This window comes from Macaca fascicularis, chromosome 8 (assembly GCF_037993035.2).
Source record: "Macaca fascicularis isolate 582-1 chromosome 8, T2T-MFA8v1.1".
Lineage (NCBI taxonomy): Eukaryota > Metazoa > Chordata > Mammalia > Primates > Cercopithecidae > Macaca > Macaca fascicularis.
Window position 1 is genome coordinate 152,825,705 of NC_088382.1, and position 10,041 is coordinate 152,835,745.

General features: G+C 51.4%; 1 long non-coding RNA gene across 1 annotated transcript; it reads right to left on the reverse strand.

The window, feature by feature from the left end:
- Positions 1-1,462: 1,462 nt before the first annotated feature.
- Positions 1,463-9,673, reverse strand: LOC141407470 (uncharacterized). The gene is made up of 3 exons (XR_012416702.1): positions 8,520-9,673; positions 7,361-8,389; positions 1,463-4,611 (listed from the first exon to the last, which is right to left on the reverse strand). It is a non-coding gene; the product is annotated as an uncharacterized lncRNA (long non-coding RNA).
- Positions 9,674-10,041: the final 368 nt, after the last annotated feature.

The window sequence follows — 10,041 nt, forward strand, 5'->3', positions numbered from 1 at the left end:
ACCAGGCACCTGGCTCCATCCCCTGGAAAGGGGCTGTGGGGGTGGGTGAGGCAGTGAGAGACCTGGGCGGTCAGAGAAGGCCCCTCCTGGGGGACACTGAGCCAGGCCTGAGGAGTCTGTGGGTCCTGGAGGGAGGAGAGAGCAGGAGATGGAGCCAAGTGAGGGCAGGGTAAGGGGGACAGAGGACGGGGTCCAGCTGAGGTCACAGCAGTGGCAGGGATGGCTCAGGCTGTGTGCTGGAAAAGGGGCAGGATTTTATACTAAAGGCCACAGGGACCAGGGAAGTGTTTGAGGCAGGGTGGTATTCGGGTCCAGCCACGCTCGCCTGTGTTTGATGTGTCCGTTTCAAATTTCACACTGCCTTTGCCATGGGGCAGCGGACAAGCACAGTCTGTCCCCAGTGCCCTGGCACAAGGCTGGCCTCTGCCTCTCTTAGCTGGACCCAGAGTCCCTGTGTAAGAGTGGGGGACTGTGGGTGGCACTCAGTAGAGGTCCCTGTACAAGAGTTGGGGGGAGACTGTGGGTGGCACTCAGTGGTGGTCCCTGCTGACCACAGCCAGTCCACTCCTAGAATAGGAATCTCTGCCAAATTTCCCTTCAGAGACTTGAAAGGTCCCTGGCCAGGCCTAGAGCAAGGCAGGCCCCACCTTCCAGTGTCTAGGCCTGTGGGATGGTGGACAGGCTCCAGGGGGCCCCCAGTGCTCCACGCCCCTGCAGCTCTCACCCTCAGGGACTTCCCTCCCCTTACACACAGGCTGCGCCTGCCAACATGCTTCTGATGAAGCTAGCACAGCAGAGTGGCGGGATGTGGTTCCCGAGATCCGGTTACAAAGCCTGTGGCTCTGTCTTGGCTGTGGTCTCTGGCTCCCTCTTGCATCCTGGGGGTGCCGGCTGCTGTGCTGGGAGGAAGCCCTGTGGACAAGCCCAGGTGACAGTGATGAGGGGCTGAGTCAACAGCCGTGCAAGGGAGCTGGGGAGCAGATCCCCCAAGCTGAGCCTTCAGATGAGCCTGCAGCTCCAACCTGAAGGCTCGGCACAACCCACGAGAGATGGCAAGCCAGAGCCACCGCAGAGCCTGGATTCCCGCCCCACAGACGCTGAGTGAATCAACTGTGTTGTTTTAAGTCCCTGTGTTTTGGGGCAATTTGCCACACAACAAAAGACAGCACAGGTGGGTAGGACCTGGCTTGTGCATGACCTGGGGTGGGGCAGGGGGTGCCAGCACACCCAAAGAATCATGTCTAAGAAGGGGCAGCCCCTACGAATGCCAGAGGCTGAGACCTGGCTCTGGGCTGCTCTTGGAGCAGAGACCCGGCTCTCCCCACACTGGGCTCGGTTGCCAGGGAGACGGAGATTCCTAACCCGGTTTCCAGGCTACTCTGCCGTCCTCCCCATGCACGTGGGTCGGCTTCACCCTATCAGGATTTTTGCAAACAAGAATAACAACCGTGGTCATGATTACCAGAAGAAAGGTCTTTAATGACACAGAGCAAACCAATGTCAAGGTGTGGCCCTGGCCCTTTCAGTCTGCACAGCCCTGCACGGACCTGGGGACAGGGGCCACACCTTCCTCCTCCCAGCCTAACCCGGCCCAGATCCCTGTTTCCAGGGCTGTAGGGCAGCGACAGGGTGACGGGGCTGCCTGGACACCCTGTCTGGGGACACTCCAACAAGCACCCTGCAACCGTGGCCCAAGCCTCCTTTCTATGCTCAAGGTCTGGCGGTGATTGGCGCGCCAGCTGTTCACACCCCAGAACCACCTCCCAGAGGCGAGGCAGGGCCAGAACCAGGGGCAGTGTCGGAGGCCACTGCTCTTGGGCTATTTGGCTTCGGGCATCTGGGAGCGCTGAGGCCGACAGACGCAGAGGGGACTGGCCGTGGAGGAGGCGTGGGGGCGGGCCCACAGGAGAGGTGCCACACAGCACTGTCGGCACCCTCCGCGCTGCTGGAAGTGGGACCTGGGCGAGTCTCAGAGAAGATGCACCTGTCCCAAGGGCTTACACCTGAGTTACAGAGAAGACGGCGTTTCCCAAAAGACAGGCCCTACCCTCCAAGATGGCCTGCTAGGGTAGGTCAGAGACTCTCTCATGCACACAGTAAGCATTTCCTGAGGAGCTGCAGTGCTCAGATAAGGAGAAAAGCCCCTGATCCCCAAGGGCTTCCAGGACAGTGGGGGAGGCAGTGTGCAGTGCAGGGCCTCACAGCGACGTCCATGGCCCAGCTCCCAGTACCCGCGAATGCGGCGTTATGGAAAAAGGGGTCTTTGCAGATATAATTAAGGATCTCAAGATCATCCTGCATTTGGGCTGGGTCCTAAATCCAGTGACAAGGGTCCTTACAAGAGACAGAAGAGGAGAGGAGCACATGTGACCCCAGAGCAAACTGGAGTCATGGCCACAGGCCAAGGAACTCTTCAAGCCACAGAAGCTGGAAGTCGGGGAGGATCCTGCCCAAGACCCTTCAGAGGAAATGAGGTCCTGCTGAAACCTTGACTTCAAACTTCTGGCCTCCAGAACCACAAAATAATACATTTCTCATGTTTTAAGCCATGAGGTTTGTGGAGAGCTCTCACGGCAGCCCCAGGGGCCTGAGCCATCACCTCTGGCACTGGGTCCTCTTCAGGCTGACCCCTGTGTCCTCTGACATGACCCCGTGGCTTCCCCCAACACATTATAAACAATTTCAAGAGCACAGGACAAATGGAAAGAAGTTTACAATGAACACCCATATACCTGGCACCTGGATCCTACAATTCATATGTTGTTACATTTGCTTTATCATATATTCATCCCAACCCATCTCCTGTTCTTGATGGACTTCAAAGTAAGCTGTAGCCACCTGCATGCTTCCCACAGAGACTCTAGCTTACACTTCACAACTACTTAACATATCACCAAACATTATGTTCAGAGGTGAAACCACATTCAGTGAAATGCATGCACCTCGAGGGTGCCATTGCATAGTTTTGACAAATGCATACTCCCCCCACCAAACCCCTAACAAAATGTAGACATTACTAACCCCCCCACCCACATCCTCCCCAGCCCAGCTCTGGTAAACCCCATCTTCTCCCTTCTGCAAAGGCAGCAACTGTTCTGACACTTGAAAACCATATAGGTTACTTTGTCCTGCTCTAGAACGTCACGTAAGTCACACCATGGGGTCTGTATTCTTTCCTGCGGGCTCTGTGTGATGTGTGCCTCCGGGGTCCTGGCAGTTTGTTCCTTTGCGTGGCTGAGTGGCGTCCCACGCGTGAGCGTTACAACATTTGCTTATTCACTTCCTTGTTGGTGGACCCTGGGCTGTGTGCCGTGTTTGACATGGATGTATTCCTGAGTCCTCCATTCTCTTGGGTAAATAGCGGGGTACAGAGTTGCTGTGTCCAGAGTTGCTGTGTCCAAAGGCCAAGTAAATCGTTCCTTAAGAAATTGCCAGGCCAGGTGCAGCGGCTCACATCTGTAACCCTAGCACTTTGGGAGGCCGAGGTGAACAGATCACCTGAGGTCAGGAGTTCAAGACCAGCCTGGCCAACACGGTTAAACCTCACCTCTACTAAAAATACCAAACTTAGCCAGGCGTGGTGGCACATCTGTAATCCCAGCTACTCAGGCAGCTGGGACAGGAGAATCGCTTGAACCTGGGAGGCGGAGGTTGCAGTGAGCAGAGATTGCGCCACTGCACTCCAGCCTGGGTGATGAGAGTGAAACTCCATTTCAAAAAAAGAAAGAAAGAAAGAAATTGCGAGACTTTTTGCAGAGCAGCTGTCCCACCTCATACTCCCACAGCGCATGCACAGACCAGCTGCTGCACGTCACACAGACACGTGGTGCTGAGCTGAACGGCCCTGAGCGTTCCCAGGCCGTCCCACACACTTCCTGCTCTGGAGTCTGACGTTCTGTTATTGGGTGGGAGGTCTTGACTGTGAGTTGTCCAGGTTCTTGGCATGTTGAACAAAGAATTGAACAAAACACACAAACAAAACAATGAAAGAACGAAGCATCAAAAGAAGCAACGAAAGTGCAGATTCATTGAGGCGAAAGTGCATTCCACAGATGGGAGCTCGGGGCTCAGGCGAGCGGCTCAGGAGCCCGACTGCAGTGTTCTTTAGGGTTCTTATGAGGCTAAAAGAATTTGGTAACACCCCTAGGTGCCCTTTTGAGGCCTCCAGCAGGTTACATCTCACGAAGGATTGGCCTGCGCTGCTGTCGGTCGGTCAGAGGCTGAAGTGGAGATTTCTGTCTCGTCATCCCAAGAGCAGATGTGGCCCGTGTGCTGCCTCGTCTCACCTGGAACTGGCTGCACCTGCTGCTCTTTCACTTCTGCCTTAACCCATGGTGACCCTAATTCCCTATTCCCCTGCCTCATTTCCCACCGAGAGACATCATCCCCAGAAATCTTTTTTTTTTTTTCCTGTCCCTGCCTACTGGGGTCCTGGCTGTCTGTCCCTAGGTAGTTAGGTGGGTCTCTGTGGACGCAGCAGCCTTGTACTTGCTTGTAAAGGGTGTAGCTGACTTGACCCGGTCACAATGGTTGGGTATTTTGGCCCAATTTTGGATTTTGTTCCCAAAGTGGCTGAAACCCTTGCACAAGTATCATACAAACACGGAATTGCTGAAAATGAGAGAGAAAAAAATCAGTTAACAATTTAAACAAAGTTAGACCAGAAGTTAAGGCCAAAACTATGGCAATAACTGGTACTACCAAAGGAAGTAATGCAGATAGCAACCAGTGTTGCCAAGGTTCTGTGGGAGTTCCCAAAGACTCCATTTTATTTGCCTGGGAAATTACATTTTTAGTATTTTCTTATACTAAACCAGACTGGCTGATGCAAAAACAACATTCTTCCTTTAAATATAAAAAATTTCCTCCTTGCCAATACAAGCAAGTTCCTCCATCTAAGGCTCTTTGATTTTGTAAGACGACGGCAGCCAGGAGTCCAGCTGTTGCTGAAGACTAGTGAGGCCCTCTGCTGTCCGAGGGACATCACAGTCTCCTGAGGCCCCTAATGCCGGATTCCAAGGCTCCTCCTCCTGCAGCTGATCCCGCTAAACCCAACAAGGAGGACACAGGTCTGGCATATCCCAGGCTTTTGGTAGTCATGCAAAGCCAACAAGGTTATGTTTAATAAACCAAAAGTATGGTTAATTATTTCCCTTGCTGCGAGAAACATGCTTACTTGTCAAAATCCAAAGAATGGACTTAGAGGCACGAAGAACAGCGAAAGTGAGAGTGGCTCACGCCTGTCATTCCAGCACTGTGGGAGGCCGGGGCGGGCAAATCACAAGGTCAGGAGATCGAGACTATCCTGGCTAACACGGTGAAACCCCATCTCTACTAAAAATACAAAAAATTAGCCGGGCGTGGTGGCAGGCGCCTGTAGTCCCAGCTACTGGGGAGGCTGAGGCAGGAAAATGGCGTGAACCCGGCAGGCGGAGCTTGCAGTGAGCAGTGATCGCGCCACTGCACTCCAGCCTAAGTGACAGAGCCAGACTCCGTCTCAAAAAAAAAAAAAAAGCAGTCTTGCAAGATTGGGTGTCTGGTAGACAGGCACACTCAGTACAGTTACAACAAGCAATTTGTCCCTAGTGCTTAGGTCCCTCCCCCGGTTCCTCATAGACTGAGTACTATGGGGTCACGAGCTTCCCGGACGTTGCCTATTAGTCGTTGGGTTGGGGTTTTAGGTGTTTTCTTTAAGGTTGTGTTGCTGCATTTTGTTACAGCCCACAATGCATTACAGTCATCTGGGGGGCTCTTCAAGTATTTGAATGATGACCCAGGTAGTCAGGCAAGCTGAAGAGAATAAAGTTAGCTATTTTACAAGCTAGTCTAAACTCAGCTCTTTGGTTCGGGTGAGGGCAGCTAAGGGGCCCCGACCAGCAGCTGCTGGTTATTGAGTCAGGGGCATAGTGTACCTTGTTCTTCTGTAGTTTGCAGACCCAAGCCTATCTGGGGCATTTTATTTTGAAAATGGACCACCGTATACATCATTTTCTACACTTGCTGACAGGCCAGTGTCCTTGAGAGCCATTAAGGTATGTCAGGCAAATGCCAAAAAGTTAAGATGATGCTGATTTCCCAGACTGGCTTCATTTGGGGTCTTTTGTGGCTTTTTTTAAAACAGAAAAACCATTTGTTTTATTATGACAAAGGAAGTGATTCCATCCATTCAGATGAAGGCAATTAAGTTGTAAAATCATAAAAGTGACTACAAGTATCCGGCTTACAGTAACTGTGCAACAAAGGCACCAGGGAGTGTTGGTGGGCATTTACTTATCTTCTGTCTGTCTTCTAAACAGGCACTGCACTGCACGAATTCCACAGGTTCATGGGTGCAGTGGCTGGTGGGAGCCTCAGGTTCCAGGTCCAGAGCTCCAGGTGTTGCAGGCTTGACCTTAGAAAGATGGATCCAGCTACTTAATCCTAGTACTTTGACCTCCGAAGGCGTGGCCAACACCACTGAAAACAGTCCCTTCCATTTGGGTTGTAGTTGTTGAGCGGATGACCGTCTTTCCTTGTTTTTTGTTTGTTTGTTTGATTGATTGTTTTTGTTTTTGTTTTTGTTTTTTCTGTTTGTTTGTTTTGAGACAGTCTCGCTCTCGCCCAGGCTGGAGTGCAGTGGAGCAATCTCAGCTCACCTCAACCTCCATCTTCCGGGTTTAAGCAATTCTCCTGTTGCAGCCTCCCAAATAGTTGGGATTACAGGCATGCACCACCATGCCCAGCTCATTTTTGTATTTTTAGTAGAGACAGGGCTCGCCATGTTGGCCAGGCTGGTCTCAAACTCCTGACATCAGGTGATCTGCCTGCTTCAACCTCCAAAGTGAAGGAATGACAGGCGTGAGCCACTGCACCTGGCTGTTTCCATGTTTTAACAGGTACCTTATCTCCTGGCCTGATTTTGGGTTGCTGGTTAGTTCCTGGCATGGGGAGCCTTTGAATTCCAAACTTTCATAATCCCTGCTGAAATTTCACCAGGGTAACGATGTAGTATATTAACCCAGCCGTTCTGGATCGTTAATTAGATTATAAGTTAGAAACAGCCTCCCATATAGCATTTCATATGGGCTCTTTTTTTTTTTTTTTTTTTTTTTTTGCTTTCAGGGAGTTACAGAGTCTTAAAAGGGCTACGGGCAGTAAGCTGACCCGTTTCTGATGTTTCCTGACGTAGCTAAGCTAACGCCTGGTTTAGAGTTTGGTTAGCCCTTTCTACTTCCCTGAAGGATGGAGGCCTCCATGCTGAATGTAAACAGTATTTGATTCCGAGAGCCTTAGCAACCCCTTGGGTTATTTATCACTTTGGAGGCTCTGGGGTAACCGGAACCAGGGGACTATTCCTTTAAGAGACACTTTATAACCTCACCGGAATCGACAGTCTTGGTTATCTCCTTCTTCATTCCTCCAAGGAGTGCGTGAAGAAACTTTGCTGGATCCCAATCAGGGCTGGTGGTGGGCACCACATCTGGGCCCAGGTGATTGCCCTGGGGATTTCAGGCCAGCATATCGTCTGCCTCGCGGCGGGCAGCCTCGAAAACCCTGTCCTTTTCCATAGGGGTGCAGCCGGTTGCCAGAATGAATGGACCTTTCTCCATGATCGATCAAAAGCTAGAGCCAGGGTTTGGAAACCGCCTGCAAAGCTACCAGGGTCCTCAGAGTCCCTTCCCAGCTTTTCTTTACATTGTCGCCTATCAGTCATGGGAAATGGGATTGCACTCAAGCTGTGGCCCTCCGGTCCCCGTGGCTTCCCTGGGAGGTGAAGCCGGCCCTCCGGTCCCCGTGGCTTCCCTGGGAGGTGAAGCCGGCCCTCCGGTCCCCGAGGCTTCCCTGGGAGGTGAAGCCGGCCCTCCGGTCCCCGAGGCTTCCCTGGGAGGCGACAGTGCCGGGGAGCTGCTGAGTCAGGGGTTCCACTGCTGGTGCGTTAGGGGCTTGGTGTAGTTTGTTCCTCTGGCTGGCCTGGCGTAGTTGGAGCGTGTGGCAAAGGGTCATCTGGGGGTGGCCATCGTTCCCTCTGAGAGACAAGGGGCCTTGTAGGAGGGGGTCATCGCCAAGGTCTGGCTCAGTCTTAGGACTTTTCTTCCGAGGGCCAGTGTTAGGAGCTTTACGGATTGAAGGATTCTGATGCAAAGCCACAAAGGCTTCACTGTATGGCATTTCTGACCATCTACCCTGCCTTTTGCAAAATAAGTATAATTGTAGGTTAGTATTACGATGAAGCCTTCAGTGTTCTGGCCATTGCGCCTGACTGTCTCGCCGACATTGTGGCCAAACAGTATTACAATAAAAACCTCAAGCATTTTCTTCTCAGATTGTCAGGGTCAAATTGATTCCAATGGTTGAGGGTGCAGCCAGGCAGGGAATCAGGTGGAATAGATGGGGTGGGTCCCACAGTGGTCTGGAAGAGAAACGAGACCCTAAGGAGGGTTTATCTGTGGACCCGAAATTTCTGCCTGGGGCATCCCCCTGGGGAAGTCTCAGGTTTAGCCTTGGATCCTAGGGGCCCCTGCTTCAGGGTCCAGTCTTACCGTGTCAGACGTCTCTGGCCTCAGGTGTGCACCAGTGCCACTTGGGATGTTTTCTCTCCACAGCCAATGGTCCACTGTGATTCCATTTGTTCCTGGATGTAATCTCTGGCTTTTCGCGTCCCACCAATTTAGAAGGACCGTATCTTCCTGCATTCTTCACAGGGTTATGGTAGAGCCCTTTACTTCCAGCTCTTCATTTGTTCCAGGATGAAACTCAAAAATCCTGTTATTAATAACATTAAGGCTGGTGGGGTGTTTCTTGTAGCCAGTGACACCAGAGAGTGGTATGTGAATCCCTGTGGCTGGTAATTCACTTTGCGGTCTGAGCAGGAGAAATAATGTTTAAATAGGAACCACCAAGACATGGGGTTTTCCCTAAGCTCGTCCTTTTCTGTACTTTCTGTGCATAAACAAAAGGGGCACGCAGATGGTAACGGGGGCTCAAATGCAACAATTTTGCAGTCCCTGGTCCCCACAAAGCATTCGCAAGGCAAGGGCAGAAAGTAGAAGATGAAGAATTAAATCATCTCAAAGACATTATTGCTGCACAGACACAAATCTGACCATTGCATGGATTGGTCTCGCTCTCGGTGGGACCTAGGTGTCCTGTTCCATGACCGAGTTATCCGGTTACTAGAGACTTCAAGCGGCAGGCACCCTAGTGGCTTTTAACTGCCTAACCCATTCCCGCAAATGGCGGCTTTGACAAAAGAAAGATAAACAAGAAGAAGGAAAGGAAATCTAAACCCCAGACCACGGGGCTTACCTCCTGGCTGGCTCTCCAAAATATGTTACCAGATAGAAACTCTTGACTATATGCTGTCCGGGTTTTGTACAAAGAATTAAACAAAAGGCACAAACAAAGCAGCAAAAGAATGAAGCATCAAAACAACAACAACAAAAAGTGCAGATTCACTGAAGCGAAAGTGCACTCCACAGAGCGGGAGCAGCTCGGGCAAGCGGCTCAAGAGCCCTGACTGCAACGTCTTTTGGGGTTCTTAGGAAGCTGAAAGAATTTGGTAATGAGGAAAGAGAGAGACCCTCTCATATTGTTTTATATTGTTTTATACTCAGTACCTGTTTTAAGAAAAAAACAATGAAGTAAAACCAAAGACAGGCAACCCGGCACCAGGCCCGGAACCAGGCCTGGGTCTGCCTGGCCTAAACCCAGTAGTTAAAAATCAACCCATGACTTGGAAACCGATGTTCCTGACATTGTATAGAAGGACACTGTGAAACTCCCTGCCCTGTTCTCTTTCTCTCTGACTACCAGTGCATGAAACCCCTGTCACGTATTGCTCAATCAATCACCACCCTTTCACGTGAAATCTTTAGTGCTGTGAGCCCTTAAAAGGGACAGAAACTGTGCACTCGGGGAGCTCGGATTTTAAGGCGGTAGCTTGCCGATGCTCCCAGCTGAATAAAGCCCTTCCTTCTACAACTCGGTGTCTGACAGGTTTTGTCTGCGGCTCGTCCTACTACAGTAACACCGCTAGGTGCCCTTTAGAGGCCTCCAGCGGTT